At 46.7% G+C, this 20,040-nt stretch overlaps 1 protein-coding gene across 5 annotated transcripts in view; it reads right to left on the reverse strand.

Annotated features, from left to right (window-relative positions):
* ARHGAP39 (Rho GTPase activating protein 39) overlaps positions 1 to 20,040 on the reverse strand; it is a 242,709-nt gene that overhangs the window by 19,696 nt on the left and 202,973 nt on the right. The window lies entirely within an intron of this gene.

The following is a 20,040-nucleotide window of genomic DNA, read 5'->3' on the forward strand; positions in this document are numbered from 1 at the left end:
AGCCACGTGGCACGCTCTGCATGCAAACAGATGCTCTGCCACTGAACGATGGTCCTTCCCCAGAAGGATGCCAGGAAGTACAGCAAAGGTCTCGTCTAGATGCAGGACAGGAGATTAGAATCCCTTCCTTGTCTTCTGCACCACCACTGAGCGAAGGCAGGTAAGAAAGGCACCCTCTGCTGTTGCTGCTGCTATGAAACTCCCCGCTAATTACTCATTTTAAATTCAACTAGACCAGCCTTTGCCAACCTGGTGCCCTCCATATGTTTTGGATGACAACTCTGTGCTGGCTGGGGCTGGTGGGCATTGTAGCCCAAAGCATCTGAGGGGCACCAGGTCTGTGAAGGATGGCTTAGACTCTGGATACTTCCAAAGAGCATCCCAGAGCCAATGGGAGCTGAATACGTGAAGCTGTCTTATACTAGCTTGGACCATTGGTTCATCTAGCCCAGTGCTGTCTACTCTGACTGGCAGCAACTCTCCAAAGTTTCCAGCAGTTTTTCCCAGCTTTACTACCATGAACCCAAGGTCTTGTGGACTGTCACCAACCTATGGGTCTGATGGGCATTTAAAAGCAAGACTGCTTGCTCGCACATGACTATAACAGCACAGGATTACATGGTCCAATTCTAGGGGTGCACACACCCTACACTTGCATATCACAGATAATACCAGCTGTTCACAGATGTGCAAATTCCATATTGGGCTGCAGGTCAGTCTTACATTGGATGCACACCAACTATTGATCATCACAGTCAACCACAACAGCAGCAGCTTCTCTAATTGCTCTTCAGTGGTGCTTAGAATGGGTCGTCCCACAGAACAGCATTCCAAGCTTTCAAGGTACAATGTACACTGGCTCCTCTCCTTCCTGTCCCAGTGGAAAAATGAAGGGAGCGCAGGCCTGGGGGCCCTTAGAACTGCTGGCTCTGCCATCCCAAGGTCACACAACAGGGCATTTGGGAGGGGTGCTTTTTGAGCCCTAGAACAGGAGTCCCCAAACTGTGACCCACAAACGTCATTCAGGGGGGTCCAAGCCATAAAAACTACAATTAAGTATCCGGTGGCATCTGGTGCATTACAACAGCTACGACAGGCAGAAACAAGACACTGGCAACAGGAGGGATGCCAAGCGTTGCAGCATCTGAGCGTTGCAGCATCACGTCACGCTCAAGGCGTCCAGCTGACACAAGACCGTCTGCCATTTGTTCTTGTGAAATTTGTTCTTCTCTTGCCAAACTGCTCTGGCAAACAACTGCTTGTTTGGTGCCTGCAATGTCCAAATGTTTCTAGGGATCCCGAAGAGACTGGAGAGCTTGGTGTCAAGTCACTGCATTTTTGGTGCCCCCTCCCTCTCCACCTTCCCCCCACTGTTAACACTTACAGCAGCTTCTGCCAAGCTGGCGCCCTCCAGATGTTTTGGACTACAACTCCCATCAGCCCCGGCCAGCAAAGCTGGTGAAGGCTGATCGAGAGCAAAGGCAGCAACCAACCAGGCTGTGCCTGAGTTTTTCACTTTATAGCCAAGCTTCCTCTCCCCCTGCACTCTCGGGCTTCATCATCAAGGGAGGTTGCCATCCTCTGTCTGGACTGTACCACTTCAGTGTGAAGGTGTGAGCTTATGTGATGGAACACTCCTCCATTAAAAAAAACACCAACCCTTCGAGATGGGTCAGGGAGAAGACGGGACCTGTCCCTAAGAATTAGTTTTCTACGTACAGGACATTTTTATACAGAGGGGAATTCCATCATATGAACCCCACAATCTGAAGGGGTACAACCCAGACAAAAGTGGGCTGGTGAGAACTTAGGTCTTCTAACACACACACACTTGTGCCACTTATTTAAAACATTTCTATCCCACCTCTCCAAAGTTTCAAGCACTCACTTCTGCCTCTACCATTCATTCATTGGCGATCACTCGTGGCCGAGTAAGATTGTCTTCCAAAATAAGGTCTTTGTTTGGAAGACGCCTGTGGGTGAATTTGTTTTATGTGGGGAGATTGGCGCACAACGATCAACACACAATCTTGACAGGAAAAGGCTTAGATCCAATGGCATGGATATCACGACGATCGGAAGTCTTTTATCTGCTGCAGCCTTCATCCGCCTTCACAGCCTTTGTAACATACACATTGTTATCCTCCGCCTGTTCTGCCTCTACCATGTGGCTGCCACCTGTCAAAGTTGGTCGGGGGGGGGGGGATCACCAGCTGCATCCAGTTCCCTACCCCTGCCTTGGTAGCAACCCAAATATTTAGGTTAGACACTCCTGGTTAGGTTACAACTCCTGTGGCAAAGTCAACATATTTTTGTAAATCTTCTTTTACTTTTTTTTAAAAAAAAAATAGGATATACACTAAGTCTCCAATTTCTTTGTAGAACTTATTTTCTTTCAAAATAGCACTTCCAGCTAAACAACACTGAGATGTGTTCCTGAGTCTGGGTAATTGGTCAGTTGCCTGCTTTGGACAGGGTCGTACTCCCTCTGAAAGAGCAGGTTTGTAGTCTGGGGTGCTCCTGGATCCATCTTTGTCACTAGAGCCCAGGTGACGTCAGTGGCTAGGAGTGCCTTTTACCAGCTTCGGCTGGTAAAACAGCTGCGGCCATTTCTGGACCGGGATAGCCTGACCACGGTTGTCCATGTACTGGTAAACTGGATAACTGTAATGTGCTCTCTGAGGGGCTGCCCTTGAAGCTGGTCTGGAAGCTGCAGCTGGTCAAAATGCAGCGGTGCAATTACTCACTGGGGCAGGGTATCGCCAACATGTCACCTCGCTGCTGAAAGAATTGCACTGGCTGCCCATTTGCTACCGGGCCAAGTTCAAGGTGCTGGTTGTGGTGTACAAAGCCCTGTACAGCTCAGGACCAGGATACCTGAAAGACCGTCTTACCCCTTATATACCCAGTCGATCACTGCGCTCTGCAGGTGAGGGCCTCCTCCAGATCTTATCAGGAGGTCCGTTCTGCACAACATAGGAAGTGGACTTTTAGTGTAGTGGCACCTACCCTTTGGAATGCCCTCCCCTTAAATATTAGGTAGGCGCCATCTCTGCTATCTTTTCGGCGCCTTTTGAAGACTTTCCTCTTTCAACAAGCCTTGTAAGTTGAGACCTTATGCCAGTCTGCGTCTGTGTTGGAATTGCTTTCTAAGATGTTTTTAAGATTTTTTAAAAAGGATTTTTAAAAAGATGTCCTGTTGTTAAGATGTGTTTACATATGCTTTGTTTTAAAGATGTTTTATACAGGCATACCCCGCTTAACGTTGCCCCGCTTAACATTGCCTCGCTATAACGTACATGCTCCATAAGTCCCCATACCCCGCTTAACGTTCACGCGCTTCACAAGAACGTACATTTTATTGGCATGACGCCGCTGCCATCTAGTGGTGATTGCATGCAGTACAAGTGAAGACAATTGCTTCACTTAAAGTAGATTTTCACTTAAAAGTATCCTCTCCGGTCCCATTGCGAACGTTAAAGCGGGGTATGCCTGTATACGCTTTTAGTGTTTTATTGTGTTTGCTATCCTTGACTCCTTCTGGGAGGAAGAGCGGGATATAAATGTAATAATAAATAAAATAAAATACTAGAACTCCTGAAGACATTAATAAATGTCCATTCTTGAGTACACACATGTGATACTCTCACCAGGAATCTCTCAGTGCATATTCTGTAATTAAACCCTTTAAAGCGTCTTTCAAAGTAAATTTATCTCTCATTTTTAGATGATTTGTTGTTTCATTCTTCACTAAGTTCTTATCTCCACCCATTAACATCTCATATTCTCATGGTTGCTGACCAGCTCCAGGCGCTATTGGATGAAACCGATTATCTAGATCCATTTCAATCGGGTTTCAGGCCCAGTTTCGACACTGAGACGGCCTTGGTCACCCTGTTTGATGATCTATGTCGGGAGAGAGACAGAGGGAGTGTAACTCTGTTGATTCTCCTTGATCTCTCAGCGGCTTTTGATACCATCGACCATGGTATCCTTCTGGAGAGGCTTGCGGAGTTGGAGGCACTGCGTGGCAGTGGTTCCGCTCCTACTTGGCAGGCCATCTCCAGAAGATAGTGCTTGGGGAACATTGCTCGACACCGTGGGTACTCCAATGTGGGGTCCCACAGGGTTCGGTTTTGTCTCCCATGCTTTTTAACATCTATATGAAGCCGTTGGGTGCGGTCATCAGGAGTTTTGGAGTGCGTTGTCACCAGTACGCTGATGACACGCAGCTCTACTTCTCCTTTTCATCTTCCTCAGGTGAGGCGGTCAATGTGCTGAACCGTTGCCTGGACACGACAATGGACTGGATGAGAACTAACAAACTGAGACTCAATCCTGATAAGACTGAGATGCTGTTGGTGGATGGTTTTTCCAATCAGATGGTGGATACATATCCTGTCCTGGATGGGGTTACACTCCCCCTAAAGGAACAGGTTCGTAGTCTGGGAGTCGTTCTAGACTCTTCCCTGTCACTTGAGGCTCATGTAGCCTCGGTGGCACGGAATGCGTTCTACCAACTTCGGTTGGTAGCCCAGCTACGTCCCTACCTGAGTAAGGAGGATCTTACATCAGTGGTACATGCTCTGGTAACCTCACGTTTGGATTACTGTAATGCGCTCTACGTAGGGCTACCTCTGAAGACGGTTCGGAAGCTACAGCTGGTGCAAAATGCGGCGGCCAGACTGCTAACAAGAACGAAGCGGTCTGGCCATATAACACCTGTTTTGGCCCGCTTGCACTGGCTTCCAATACGCTTCCAGATCAAATTCAAAGTGTTGGTATTAACCTATAAAGCCTTATACGGCGCGGGACCTCGATATCTGTCGGAACGCCTCTCCCGCTATGAACCGGCTTGTACACTACGGTCTGCTACGAAGGCCCTCCTCCGGGTCCCAACTCATAGGGAGGCCCGGAGGGCAGTGACAAGATCAAGGGCCTTCTCAGTGGTGGCCCCCGAACTATGGAATAGTCTCCCCGAGGAGGTTCGCCTGGCGCCGACACTATCATCCTTTCGGCGCCAGGTTAAAACCTTTCTCTACTCCGAGGCATTTTAATTTTTTGTTAATGATTGTAATGTTTGTAATTTGATTTTAGCCTTTGCTGTTTTTAGATTGTGAAATTTGATTTTAGACTGATGTTTCTGTATTATATTGTATTTTATTGTATCTATGTTCACCGCCCAGAGAGCTATTGCTAGTCGGGCGGTATATAAGTTTTAAAAATAAATAAAATAAATAAATATTCCTCTATTTTTTTAACTTATTTTTTAGTTTATTGAAACATTATTTCTATGTGGGTTGTATGCTAAGGTCACTTGCTCCTGCCCAATTTTACTTTTGTTTCCTTGGAACTGCATTCCCTGCCTGATGTTCCACTCCTAGGGTATGGCAAACGGTTCATGCTCCATCTTAAAAGTTTTAGGGGACACCAGGGACGTTTGGTTCTCTATTAACTGGATGGTAAGGGTGGCCTTGGGAACTGGGGAGAGATGGATACTCAGGCAAGGCATTATAATAGGAAGGCTACTATAGAAATGCTGGGATTTATCATACTTCAGCAAAATAGAGGCAGCTCATAAACAGAAACTGGAGTAACAGATAAGAGGAAATCCAAAATTTAATTAAAAATCTTTATAAACGGAAATATTTGTGGAGCAGATGGGTTCCCCACTGGGCTCTGTAAACATTATTGTGAAAAGTTTTTCCCGTCAATGCTGTAAGTTTTCGTTGTGGTACTTTGAACCATGCAAATACCAGCGCTGTAAAATCACAAACATTGTTGCTATTGCAAAAAAAGACACGGATTTAACGATCTTCCACAATGCTCCTGACCGATTTTCTTGATTAACCAAGATGCAAACTTCTTTACTTGCTCATGGCAAATCCACTTGATTCTTTTATTGGAAAGACTGTATCAAACTAACCAGACAAGATTCATGACCGGGAACCATATTTCAGAAAATACTATGCAGGGTTATTAGATCTTGTGAGCTGTCCACAGATTTGTTTATTCATTTACTTACGTAAGGATTTATATCCTCTCATTCTCCCACCACTTACACACTACTCAAGGTGGCTACAACAATTAAAATCAGCTATAAAATACAGCAACATTCCATAAAATGACAATAAATAAAATATATGACAGTTGCCAGTGCTATCTGTCGATAGTGAGAAGGCCTTTGACAGACTGGAATGGACCATTTTGAAACGGCTGTTAAAATTATACGGTCTTTGGATCTCATTGCTATAGATCCATAAATGCTCTCCTTGTACTACAGCACAAGCTTGCATGACAATTAATAACACTATGCTGACCCTGGTTCCCACAAATTAGACACATCAGGCACGGTTGTCCCCTGCTTCTAATTCTCTTGGCGCTGTCAAGGAGAAACTTCTTGGGAGTCTAATCAGACAAAATGAGGGAATGGCCATATCACCATGGTAGAGCCCGTTTTACATGCTAAAGGTCTCAGGTTCAATCTCAGGCATCTCCAGGTAGGGCTGAGAATACCCCCCTGCCTGAGACCTTGGAGAGCCTCTGGTACTCAGTATGGACAACAATGAGGTAAATGGACCAATGGGCCCAACTCAGGATCAGGCAGATTCCTCTGCTCCTAATGACATCACCGAAGGAACAACCAATGGACAAGAGAAGGACATGATAGAATGACACGCAGAAGAGTTTGTTTTGTGCCAGACCCACATTATTCAGCACCAGAGATTCTGCAGAAGTTTGACTCCTCTGGGTTTCAGTTTGCTTTACATGACAACAGCAATAAGGACAATACCAGGTTGTCCTAATACTTAACAGAAGAATTTATTTTGTAAGTATATTTTGAAAATATTGAAGCAATATTGACTGCAATATTATTCTGTGATTGGTCTTTCAGAATAAGATATGTATTTAAGTTGTTAAAGTTTTGCAACCATATTTTGATATATAATGAAAGTAACATTTGGCTGTAACTGTATCCTCCTAGAAATGAAAATGAGTGTGTTTAAGTTGTCAGTATGCATTTAAGTTGTTAAGAGTTTTGTAATTATATTTTGAGAAATATGAAAGCAATTTTTGTAATTATAACTGTGTCCTTCTAAAAATGAATGTGTGTGTTTAAGTTGTTAGTATGTTTTTTTAAAGAATATTCATTGTTTTATATTGTAGCCCCTGATGAAGGCTTGACTACACAGGCTGAAACGCGTTGGGCTTTGATATATTTTATACAGAAATTCATCTTTTTTATACACAAGAAATTATTAGATGCCTTTGTGCACAGAATAAAGCCATATCTTTCCAGCATTCTGGTTTTTGACCTCCTTTTTATATTTCCAGTGAATGCTTCACACTTTTTATCTTGTTATTTCTGAATCTCCCACCACTCTGCTCCAGTAGGATAACCCTGGGTTCTAAAATTATGTATCCTAATTTGGGAGGGCAGCAATACTTGAAATGATAGTTGTACCAGGTTTTCGGTATTTGTTTCAAAAATTCCCAATATATATTCCAGAACTGGGGGATATGGCAGAATTATTTTCTAGATTCTTATCTGGAAAGGCCATAGGATACAAGCTCTAATATGCTTATCATACAGAATCAAAACATCAGAGAACAGCAGTGCCAGATTCTCTTTACTACTGTGTCCCATCACTGCAGGTGGAAACGATAAAATGGGGAAGGATGTCTTCTGTCCCACACTGGACTCAGACTGAGCGACATCTTCCCCACATTTCCATTTCTTTCGAAGGTATTTTAAAGCAAAGTTGCCCTCTGGATCTTGCAAAAACCCAGCTACAGCCAATACATTTAAAGGATGGGGTGTAAAGGATAAGCACATTTCCGGAGGAAAATCACCACTAGTCTGTCTCTTATCACACTCATCTGTTCAGAACATACTTGCTTTCAACTAATCTCCACCCTCAGTTAAGAGAGATCTTAAACACTTTTAAAACCTATACCGTAACCATGATTTGCTACCACTCAACAGGCTACAGGCTTCTCTATCCAGGTGCTGTCCAGGTGCTTTGGACTGCAACTCCCATGAGCCAAACCATCAGAGCTACACAAATCATTACCAGAGACTGCTCAACCACAACTAAATACTTGCAAATACACTGCCTAATGAAGAAAAATGATCCATTACAATTAAAACGTATTAGGCCACTAACCTCCTTTGAATGCTTGCTTCAAGAGGCTAACTCAGTGAACAGAGGATTGGTTCTGGAGATATAACAGACATTACTGCAGAAACAGTATGATAATAAGCTGAGCTCTATGACCAAATGGGGTGGGGGTGGGAGGAAAATGCTAGGAATACCAATTGCAGGAGAGGATTGGGGAAATAATGTAATTGTGTAAATGAAAAGGGATTTTTTTTAAGTAACAACATGATGGTATTTGACCCCAATTAAGTTTAAGTACACACATTTTGCTCAGCAGCTGGGCTTTGATGAGGGGATGCCTAGTACAAAGGACATTATATATATATATACTGGTAATTTGTTAAAAACTATCCAATTACTGATTGTGCAAAGATGGAAATCTATCAAAAGACCTAAAGGACTGTCAGAGGAAGTATGCCTCTGAATACTAATTGCTGGAAAGTGCAGGAGGGGAGTGTCGGCTCTTGCACTCAGGTCTTGCTTGCAGGATTGCTATTGGGGTATCTGGTTGGTCACCATGGGAACAGCAGGATGGACTAGATGGGCCTCCTTTGCTGGATCCAGCAGGAATCTATCTATCCATCTATCCGTCTATCTGTCTATCTATATCCCGCCCTTCCCCCCAGTAGGAGCCCATGTTATGTTCTTATGACTAGATTTCAAAAGCAGGAGATGTGTTAATAATAGACAAATGAACACAGTTGAGAGGAGTCAAAAAAGGAGGGCAAAATCCAACTGGCCAAAAGCCGCCCCGGGCTCCTATTGGGAGGAAGAGCGGAATATAAATCTAATAAACAAAGAAACAAACTGTAACAGCCATTGGCTACAAACAAGAAAACTTTGGCTGAAATCTGATTAATTTCATAGAAGAGTGGTAGCCGTCACGTATTGGAAAAATGAGCAAAAAATAGGGCAAAACTATTCTGTTTGTACTAATTGCCTCAGAAGATGCAAGCCCGATGTGGGCATCCAGCCGACTTGCACAGCAATCAAAGGGACGGCCATAGCTCAGTGTAAGAGCACCTGCTTTGCATGCAGAAGGTCACAGGTTCAATTCCCCCATGGCGGCATCTGCAGGTAGGGCTGGGAGAGGTTCCCTGCCTGAAACCCCGACAAGCTGCTGCCAGTCAGTGCTGACAGTAGTGAGCTAGATGCACCAGTGCTCTGACTCAGTATAGTTTCCTATGTTCCTATCATATGAGGGAGAGCAGGAATGTGCAAGCAAGCCCCGACCCCTCCAATGAATCGCCTTCCTCGTCTTCACAGCCCTCCAAGAGCTGAACAGTTCACCCTTCCGCATTTGTGAGGCTGCCCGTAGGTTTCAGAACCCCACACAAGCAAGATTCTAAACCACTTAGGGAGCCCCCACAAGAATAGGAAGCTCCCCACTTCAGAAGTCTGCCTTTCACGCGTGGGGGGCTGTAAAGGCAGGGAAGGTGACACAATGGAGGGGGCGGGACTTTATCACTCAGGTAGAACATCTGAGCCTGTGACACGGCCTCATGTTGGGATCTATCCCAGTTTGTGAGGGCATCCCCACTCTCACTCAAGTAAGGTAACTGTAGCCAGTGGCAGCTGATGGCTCTATGTCAGTGGGGCAGTGGAATCCGTTCCGGGTTTTATTCCAAACTTTCAAGGAGCTGTCCAAGGTGCTGAAACTCAGATTAAACCCAGAGTAGATTTCACTGCCCCACTGACATGCAGCCACCAGCCGTCACTAATCTGAACATCACAATCAATTTGGTGCATTTCTAGCTGTCTGGAGCCCCTAGGAAGCATGGTGCTTGTTGAAAATGTTTTAAGTAAAAAGCCCCTGGAAGTGGCAGTACAGTATGATATGCCAGTACAGCATCCATGTTCCTGTGGGGTAGTGGTGGCTCCATATCAGTGGGGCAGTGGAATGCGTTCTGGGTTTTAGTCCAAACTTTCACGGAGCTGTTCAAGGTGCAGCACCTTGGACAGATCGTTGAAAGCTCAGACTAAAACCTGGAATGGATTCCACTGCCCCACTGATATGGAGCCACTAGCCACCACTGGTTCTTGCTGTAATTGTTTTTGTTACAGTGGCGTTATGTTTATTATGTTTTTTGGTGTGAAAATTATAAAACAATAAGCTACACACACACCAGTGTGTGCATTCACACATGCATTCACATGTTCCCTATCGTTCCCTAGTACTTTTGGGAATGCTGGAGGCATTAGTTTAAGTTAATGGTGGAGAACCCTAAAAACACAGGGGGTTCTGTACTTGCTGGTACGTGGCTACCTGAATGGGATAACCAAATCCTTACATACAAACATTGCAGTAAGCCCCAGAAGATGCTTTGGGAATGCAGTTTCCTGGAAGATCAGCAGTTGTGCTACTCACAATGCCAGCAGGCAAAAAAGCATCAAGGCTAGATTCTCATGTGGATGCCGGAGTGCAAAACCCAGCACAACATTTTGTCGGCAGGCCTTTGCGGATTTTATGCTGACAGGCCTTTCCAGCGGTTTAATTTTTATTTTGATTAGCCAGCCACTTTAATTATTATCTGCATTTTTATTTTTTAAATGGTGCTTTGTGTTTAATGTTTCAACACTGCACATTGCCTTGATATTTCACATTATTTCATGTTATGGTAGTGTATAAATACTTTTACAAATAAACAGATAAATAAAAGAGTCAGAGAAAAGCCATCCACAGAGCGACTTTCAAGTCACCCTTCAGGGCTGCAAGCACGTGGCTGGCGCTCTGATCTTTCTGAAAGGGGCCTATTAATAGGCTGGCCTCACTATCCCCCTGGGACTGGTAATCCAATTAAAGCCACGGCAAGAAGGCCTGGCTCAAAGAAGCACAACCTGGGCAGCAGAAATGCTAGTGTGTGGAGATACAGCAGCAAAAAGGCATGGCCCCTTTGACTTCCAGAAGTCACGTGGCCAGCTGAGTCAGCCCTGCCTCCTAGTCTGCTACCCACCCTGAACAAAATCTGTGTTGATGATAGCAAGTCAGACCATTAATCCACCTCACTCGCTATTTTCTATTCCAGCCTTTGCCAATCTGATGCCCTTCCAGACGTTTTGGACGACTCCCATCAGCCGCAGCTGCAGACCAGAACGTCTCAAGGGAACCCAGGTTGGCAAAGGCTGGGCTGTTGGGACTGGTGGCAGTTCTTCAAGCTCTCAGAGTCACTCCCAGCTGAGCTACTAACTCCAGGGACTGAAGTTGGGATCACCGGCACGCAAAGCAACGCAGTCCACCAATGAGCTATGGAAGACAAATCTTGGGCTGTGGATCCCCCCCTTTAGACTGATATATCTACCTAACACGGGTAGCCAATATGGCGTCCTCCATATGTTGTTGGACATCAATCCCAGTCAGCATGTCCAATGGTCAGGGACAATGGGAGGAGTTGTTGTTAGTTGCTTTCCTCATAAAAGTGACCCAAAGAGGCTTACGTTAAAACAAATTACAACAAACGCAATCAATAAAAGCCTACAACACATCTATACCCTTACGGATACCACTAAAAGGGGCCACAGATGCCCAAACACCTTCAAATGAAGGGCCAAACGCCTGGGTAAAGAGGAAAGCCTTTGCCTGGGGCCTAAAAACAGACACAGCTGGCGCCAGGCATGCCTCCCTGAGGAGAGAATTCCACAAATGGAAACGGCTTGTTCTCGTGTTGCTACCTCCAGACCTCCCCTGGAGGGGGGCACACGAAGATGAAGGATTGCAGGGTCCGGCATGGTTCATGTGGGGAAAGGCAGTCCGGGAGGTGCCGGCTACCCCTGCCTTACTACGACAACATCTCTGAACCAATGAAGCTGCATTAGGCCGAGTCAGACCACTGGTCCATCTCACCCAAGGTTATCTTCTCTGGCAGTTGGCAGAGCACTGCCACCCAAGAAGAGTCCTACTGCATGAGGCCAAAGGCTCGTACTCTTTCTTCAAACCTTACTCTTTGGTTTATCCCCTTCCCCTAATTTCTTCTTCCTTTCTCCTGAAATGAAGCCTACATTGGGGCAAATACCTGCATTTGGTGGCTATTTGGGGGGAGGGTTGATGCACTCAGCTCCTGCTTGTGGGGCTTCCCATTGGGGCACCTGGTTAGCCACTGTGAGAAGAACAGGATGCTGGATTAGATGAACGTTTTAGTCTATCCAGCAGGCTCATAAGGACGTAAGCAGGGCAACTAGTCCAGCATTCCTGCTCTCACAATAGCCAGCCAGATGCCTGTGGGAAGCCCACAAGCAGGACGTGAGCACTCTCTTCACTGATGGATTTCCTGTAAGCGTTGGGAGATGATCTAGCTCACCGGAGGTGCTGAGATATTGACCCGGAGACCGGCTGCATGTGCTCCACCTCTGAGCTCCTCCCCATATAGTGTCCCCAGTCGCCCTTTCTTGCCGTCTGTTTACAGGATTTGTACCAGAGTTGTTCGCGCAGTGGAAAGTTCAAAATACAAAGCACTTTACAGCCTTCACCCACACAACTTTCCACTCCCACTTTGCAGCTAGGAGTAACTGTGTGTGAGAGACCCAGGAAAGGCGATCCCCACTGAAGGCTGGGCAGGGATTCAAAGCCAGCCTCCCAGAGTTTGCATCCCACACTCTTTTACCACTGAAGGGGACCTGAGGCAGCAGGAATGTTTTGGCACTGCAAGAATGCTCAGATGATGGTTCCTGAATGAGAAATAAAGGCTCCCACGTCCTCCTCCCTCCTCCCCAACAGGAAGGCACTTGAGCAAGGCTCTCTGGGCATTCCTAATTAGAACTGTAATCTGATTACGGAGCGGACTTTCCAAATCCATGGGGGAGAACTCAGTATGAGATGGGGGGGGGTCCTTTTAAAATGGAAAAAGCTGCCATGGAAGCTTAGGAGATCCATCTTAGTCCTACCTGGAGGAATAGTCCAGAAAATGGCTCCTCTGCCTCATTAGAGAGCAGGATGTGCAAAGCAATCTCTGCACATTTCCTGGGGTGTGGAAAAATGCACAGAGACAGTGAACCTTTGGGGCTCTGGGAATAGTCAAATACAATCAGCAGAGACTTTGGCAAGAGAAAGAGAGATTCTTCTCCTTTAAAATGAAATGATGTTTTGGATGCCTTGTTTTAATATGTTTTGTTTTCAAGATATATTTTTTGCCAACAGTGTGATGTGGCTGCAAAAAAGGCAAATGCTATTTTAGGCTGCATTAACAGAAGTATAGTTTCCAAATCCAAGAAGGATGCAGACAAACTGGAACAGGTTCAGAGGAGGATGATCAGCAGACTGGAAACAAGCCCTATGAGGGGAGACTGAAAGAACTGGGCATGTTTAGCCTGGAGAACAGAAGACTGAGGGGAGATATGATAGCACTCTTCAAGTACATGAAGGGTTGCCACACAGAGGAGGGCCGGGATCTCTTCTCGATCGTCTCAGAGTGCAGGACACGGAATAATGGGCTCAAGTGGCAGGGAGCCAGATTTCGACTGAACCTCAGGAAAAACTTCCTAACTGTTAGAGCCATACGACAATGGAACCAATTACCTAGACAGGTAGTGGGCTCTCCGACACTGGAGGCATTCAAGAGGCAGCTGCACAGCCATCTGTCGGGAATGCTTTGATTTGGATTCCTGCATTGAGCAGGGGGTTGGACTTGATGGCCTCACAGGCCCCTTCCAGCTCTACTATTCTATGGTTCTAGAGTGCTTCTACTGTTGTTGCTTGCTACCCCGGACTCCTCCTGGCAGGAAATAAATAAAATAAAATAAATAAATAATAAAGGAGGAGAGTTGGGAGCCTGGGGGGTGGGAGGAATGGCCAGAGAGGCAAACCTTGACAAAGCAGCCGCACATCCACTTGCTTATAGTGGCCAAAGGCAGGACTGAAATTTGAAGCAAGATGGCAAAAGACAAAAGCAACTTTGGGCACGGTCGGGGCTCTTAAGCGCCCCTGCTGCCCAGGGTAAAAAATGACCATGAGAGCAACAATAGCAGCAGCAGCGTCGTGGCCACCAGTGGATGCCATTCACGATACCTGGGATCCTTGGTTTTCATGGGAAGACAACAATCTTGACTTAACGGACTCGGAGAGCATTTGGAGGAACTGTTAGGGAAAGGAGGGGGCTGCAGAGATGTCGCATCTTCGTCGCATCTTCTCTTCCTTCTCCCTCTGTAAAATTTTCACCAGTTGTAGGGGCCTCTCCCTCTTTATTCAGGCATCTTCCCCACCCCTCCAAAACCAATCCAGAGCTCACGAGGGAGCTCTCTTCGTGAACAAGATCAGAAGGGGTCCGTTCCCCTAGTGCCAACTGTCTCGGCAAAGACTTGCGTGTTCTGCTTGCCTTCCCCGGCTTCTTGGGGCAGGATATGTAATGCTGACATAGATGCAACTGGGGATTGGGGAAGGGGCAAGAATCAGACTTGTCAAGCTCAAGGAAAGAAAGAGGGCAATGGCCCCCGGGAGCCACTCTAGCCAGGGTTGAGGTCAAAGGGCCTCCAGAGCCTTGGATCACGACTGGCAGGACCAGGAATGAGAGATGTGCTCAGCAGCTTTCGGAAGAAGCTTCTCATCAGGAGCCACATTTGACGTCAAGGTGCAAAACAGGTAAGATGGGGTCCAGCCTTCCCGGCTGGTTCATCCTGGTCCCTCTGTGCTAAGAGGGCGATGGGCAAGCATCTGGGGCAAGGGGCTTTGGACCAGTGTTTGAACAAATTGGAGCAGAAGGGTCCTGAAAAGGGGAAACAAGTCTACAAGAGAGGGAGACTGGCGCTGCTTCTCACGTGGAAGGGGCAAGAGAATCTAGCTGGCCTGTCCATCAGCCAGAGGTCTACGGCACGGGTGGGAGGCATCTGTGGCTCTCCAAGTATTGTTGGACTCGTAGAATAGTAGAGTTGGAAGGGGCCTATAAGGCCATCGAGTCCAACCCCCTGCTCAGTGCAGGAATCCAAATCAAAGCATTCAACTCCCACCTGCCCCAGCCAGGATGGCCAGTGTTCCCCAGCCCTTGCCTAAGAGAGAGATATTTTGTTTTAGTATTTTCAATCTGCTGTAAGCCTCCTTGAGGGGATTTACCATTGCCTCTCTCTGAGGCTAGTCCTCCCCAGCTGGCATAAGCCAGCCCCTTCCTTGTCCACAACTGCCATGGTTTATGCCAGGGGGTGGGGAACTTTTTTTTTCAGTCTGAGGGCCACATTCTCTCTGAGCAGGGGGTTGGACTTGATGGCCTTATAGGCCCCTTTCAACGCTACTATTCTATGATTCTCTCATAGGCAAACTCCTGAGGGCCGCACGCCGGTGGTGAAAAGTGGGTTGGGCAAATGTGATTCTTACCTTTTTGTAGTGGGTTACATTCAGTGAATAGTAATTGGGAATTTTAATTATATATTTGTTTTATCATTCATTTTACTTTCTAAACCACTTAGAAGCTGTTTTGACATATAAGCAGTATATTGATACAACAACAACAATAAATTGGAGTCCCACAAAACACATACACACACACCAACCTCTCTACCCAGGCATGCAAGAGGCTTTATCACAGTTCCGCCAGGTAAAGGCACTTCAGGAGGGCATAGAGTGAGAGCAGTGAGGGGTGTGGCCTGGGGAGAAGAGGTGTGGCCTAGGAAGGAGGTGTGGCATGAGGAGAATCCCAAGGGTCACCCAGAGAGGTCTGCAGGGCCATATTTGGACCTACGCCTGAGATTCCCCATCCCAGCTTATGGCTTAACCCACTGATGTGTGGGCTTGTCCAATGTCCAGAAGGATGTGACTTATGGGGCATGGGTAAGCGGCTTTGGGGGCCCCAAGATGGGAAAGCCCACTTAGAACAACAGTTCCTGTGCTCAGCACACACTTTTTAGTTTAGAGAAAAGGCGGGTCAGAGGAGACATGATAGAAGTGTATAAAATTATGCATGGCATTGAGAAAGTGGACAGAGAAAAGTTCTTCTCCCTCTCTCATAATACTAGAACTCGTGGACATTCAAAGAAGCTGAATGTTGGAAGATTCAGGACAGACAAAAGGAAGTACTTCTTTACTCAGCACATAGTTAAACTATGGAATTTGCTCCCACAAGATGCAGTAATGGCCACCAGCTTGGATGGCTTTAAAAGATTAGACAAATTCATGGAGGACAGGGCTATCAATGGCTACTAGCCGTGATGGCTGTGCTGTGCCACCCTAGTCAGAGGCAGCATGCTTCTGAAAACCAGTTGCCGGAAGCCTCAGGAGGGGAGAGTGTTCTTGCACTCGGGTCCTGCTTGCGGGCTTCCCCCAGGCACCTGGTTGGCCACTGTCAGAACAGGATGCTGGACTAGATGGGCCACTGGCCTAGCAGGCTCTTCTTATGTTCTTATGTGTCTCTGCTTACAAAGCAACTTTTGACTCTTTCGGCATGAAACTATTTCATAGGAATGCCTTCCCACGTGAAGATGAGGGGTAAGGTTACTGATCTCCAACAGACTACCTTTTTTCCTTTTTCCTTTTTTTAAAAAAAGAGTGGGAAAGTCTCCTTTTGCAAACCTCCATCCACAAGCAAAACCAGATCTAGAAAAGCTAAACAAAACCTTTTCACTCCTCTTTTATCAAGCCAGAGAGGGGAAAGTTTCTTCTTTCACAGTCTCTGGAGATGACGCTTTTATGTTCCTGCAGAGGGTGTAACCGGATCCCTGAAAGGTGGTCTCTGGGCTGAGAACTGAGCAAGCGAGCTGAAATTCCCTCACGGGCTGTCAAGCTGCTAATGTAAAAAACCATCCAACCTGGTAACTTTTAATCAGTTAAGCTAGAAGCAACAGCAATGCCCCACGTCCATCCCCTACGCCACCCCAGGACAGCGTGGTTAGCCATTTCTGATGAATTCTATTTAGGAGGAGAGGTCTAAAAATAGCAGGGAAGGAAAGGTCATATTCCTGCTAACAGATATGACACTGGAGCAGGCGAGAAAGAAAAGCAGGGAAATGAGGACACTGGCTTGCAATGTTTTCAACAGACATCAAGAGTGAGACCCGTGCGAATCCTCCAGGACTCAGAGCATTATAAGAATATAAGAAGAGCTCTCCAGACATCGTTGGACTCCCATCAACCCCAGGAAACATGGGCAATGGCCAGGGATTGTAGGAGTTTTAATCTAACAATATCTGGAGGACCACAGGTTCTTCACTCCTACCTTACAACAACCCTATAAGGTAGACCAGAATTATTATCCCTGCACTGCAGATGGGGGACTGACAGAGAAGCTTTCCTATAGCTACCTTAGGAGTTGACGGCAGAGGTGAGCATCAAAACAAAGACTTCCTATTTTGTAGCTCAGCCTCTCTGCCATTACCCCATGTTGGGAGGGAGGGGTGGAAAAAGCCAAAACACATTCCTGAACATGTTTAGAAGGCAGAAAATGTGTGCTCAAACCAGCATCCATTAGAGGTAGTCCACATGAGGGTTAATGCATTGCTCGTAGTTACTTCATTCACCCACCCCCATACACATACACACTCAAGGCACTCCCAAACACACACACCCCAGGCACCCTCATACACACACACCCCAGGCACCCCTGAACACACACAGAGTCCCCAGGCACCCTCAAACACACACCCAAGGCACCCCATCCCCACACATACACCCCAGGCACTCGCATACACACATCCCAAGCACCCCAAACACATAGACACAGACCCACACTCACACACACACAGACCAGGCAGCTCCAAACACCCCCAGACACTCCCAAACACACATACACACAGGCACTCTTGAACCACCACCACCACCGCCCCAGGCACCCACACTCCCCAGCCCCACCTGTTTGCCTCGGCTGTTGCACCGCTGCTACCGACCTCCTGCCCACCCACCTACCCAGACTAGTGCCATCATTGCTGTGCAGCCCACCTGCTCATTTGCTTGCTCCCCCCCACTCCCCACTCCAGCACTCACACTCCCCAAGCAAACCCACTAGCCTTGGCTGTTGAGTTGCTGCCACTGCCCCAGCCTCTCTACCCAGCCACACCTAGGCTGCAGCTGCCGCCACACAACCCGCCTGCTGGCCCAGTAAGCTGTCTTTGCTGTCACTGCATGGCATCATGATGGCTTACATTTTTATTACATAAGATAAATAGCAGCCACTGGCGAAGCCCAATAGGAGCAGGACCATGGCTTACAGGGTAGGGGATTGAAGGATTTTGTCCTCGGCAATGGTCCTGACAAAAATACACACATACGCACATTCGCACACCCAGAGTTAATCAGCCCAGGAGACAAGATATTCCTTTCCAGAGCCAACAGCAACTGAGGAGCAGTGGATGGATTTTTGCTGAGTCCAGGTTGGGGAAAAGGAGGTTTTATTTATGTATACCTTTAGCCTCTCCTTCACCTTATGATAATCAGGGCAGATTACAAACCAATTAAAACACAAACAACCGAAGATACAGAAACAGCAGATCAAACAGACCTGAAATCAACTGAAGACCAGTAAAGACACATCTCACAGATCCAACACAACTCCTGACGACAACAGAAACTATTGCCGACTTGATTTTTCCCGCAGGGCACATTTTGCCTAAGCGCCTTCCCAACAGAGACTGGTGACTCCGACATCAGTGGGGCACTGAATCCACTCTGGGTTTTAGTCCAAACTTTCAAGGAACTCTCCAAGGTGCTGAAAGCCAGTCTCCACTCCGTTGCGCCTCCCCATGTGGAAACTTCCTTTTCAGCAGCGGGCCAGCGTTGACCGAAATACCCAGTCCCACCCATAGCCCTTTTCTAGAGCATGCAGAGACGCATGGGACTCCAGAACGATCTTAGGACTCAGTATCCCAGCCCCATAAAGGCTCCTGGGACCAGCTCTTCTTTGGCTCGATTTGGTAAAAATGTGAATTGTTTGTCACTCTAAGTAGTTTTGTTCCTCTTTTCAGTGGACACCCATCCTCTGTTCTGAGCTCTAGGTATTGTGAGGGGGGGGGGAACTGAGAAAACACACCCATAAATACTCTTTACAAGGGCTATGAAGCAAGCACATAAAAATAAATCCCCCCCAAGGTCGTCTTCAGTTGACTTCTGACCCTACGTTCAACATATAGATATTTTAAAACACACACACACAGATTTGACTCAGCTCTAAATCAGGCCAGGCACACTTGCAAGGAAGATCCAGGCAGCCCCATTAACCAAGTCCAGTTAATTAAACCACAACCTCCTTCTGTTAATGCGTGTTTTTCAAACAAAATTAGAAAGGCTTGTTCAAACAGGTGCAGTGAAGCTGCAGGATGAGCTGGTTGACAGGGGAGGGAGGGAGGGGAGCACAGCTTAGTGAGATTGGAGGTGAGAGGATGCAGCTGGAATTTACAAGCTAAGGCTTGTTCACTGGGCTACGGAACCCTGATGTTCTCACGACTGCGTCCCTGTGGTTTCTCATACAGTTAGGGGCTTAGAAACCCTTACAAAGGTTGCTACCTCCAGATGCAGGTCTGCTGCCCTCAGCTCTTGAGCATTGCCAAGTGGAAACCACATTTGCAAAGATGGGGGTTCTCCCTCACCAATTCTCCCTCCTGCTCCAGAGCAGAACCAGAGTCCTGTTCATCACAGCAGGTGACAGAGTGACAGACCACAGCAGGATCAAGCCACAACACATGAAACTGCCTTCAGAGCAAATCAGAGCACGGATCCATAAGAACATAAGAAGAGCCTGCTGGATCAGGCCAGTGGCCCATCTAGTCCAGCATCCTGTTCTCACAGTGGCCAACCAGGTGCCTGGGGGAAGCCCGCAAGCAGGACCCGAGTGCAAGAACACTCTCCCCTCCTGAGGCTTCCGGCAACTGGGTTTTTTTTTTTACAATAATTTTTATTCAAATTTCCATAAAACAAACAAAACAAAATCATAAAACATTCAAAGACAAAAAACAAAACAAAAATGATTAAACAAAA

Source organism: Rhineura floridana, chromosome 1 (assembly GCF_030035675.1).
Source record: "Rhineura floridana isolate rRhiFlo1 chromosome 1, rRhiFlo1.hap2, whole genome shotgun sequence".
Classification (NCBI taxonomy): domain Eukaryota; kingdom Metazoa; phylum Chordata; class Lepidosauria; order Squamata; family Rhineuridae; genus Rhineura; species Rhineura floridana.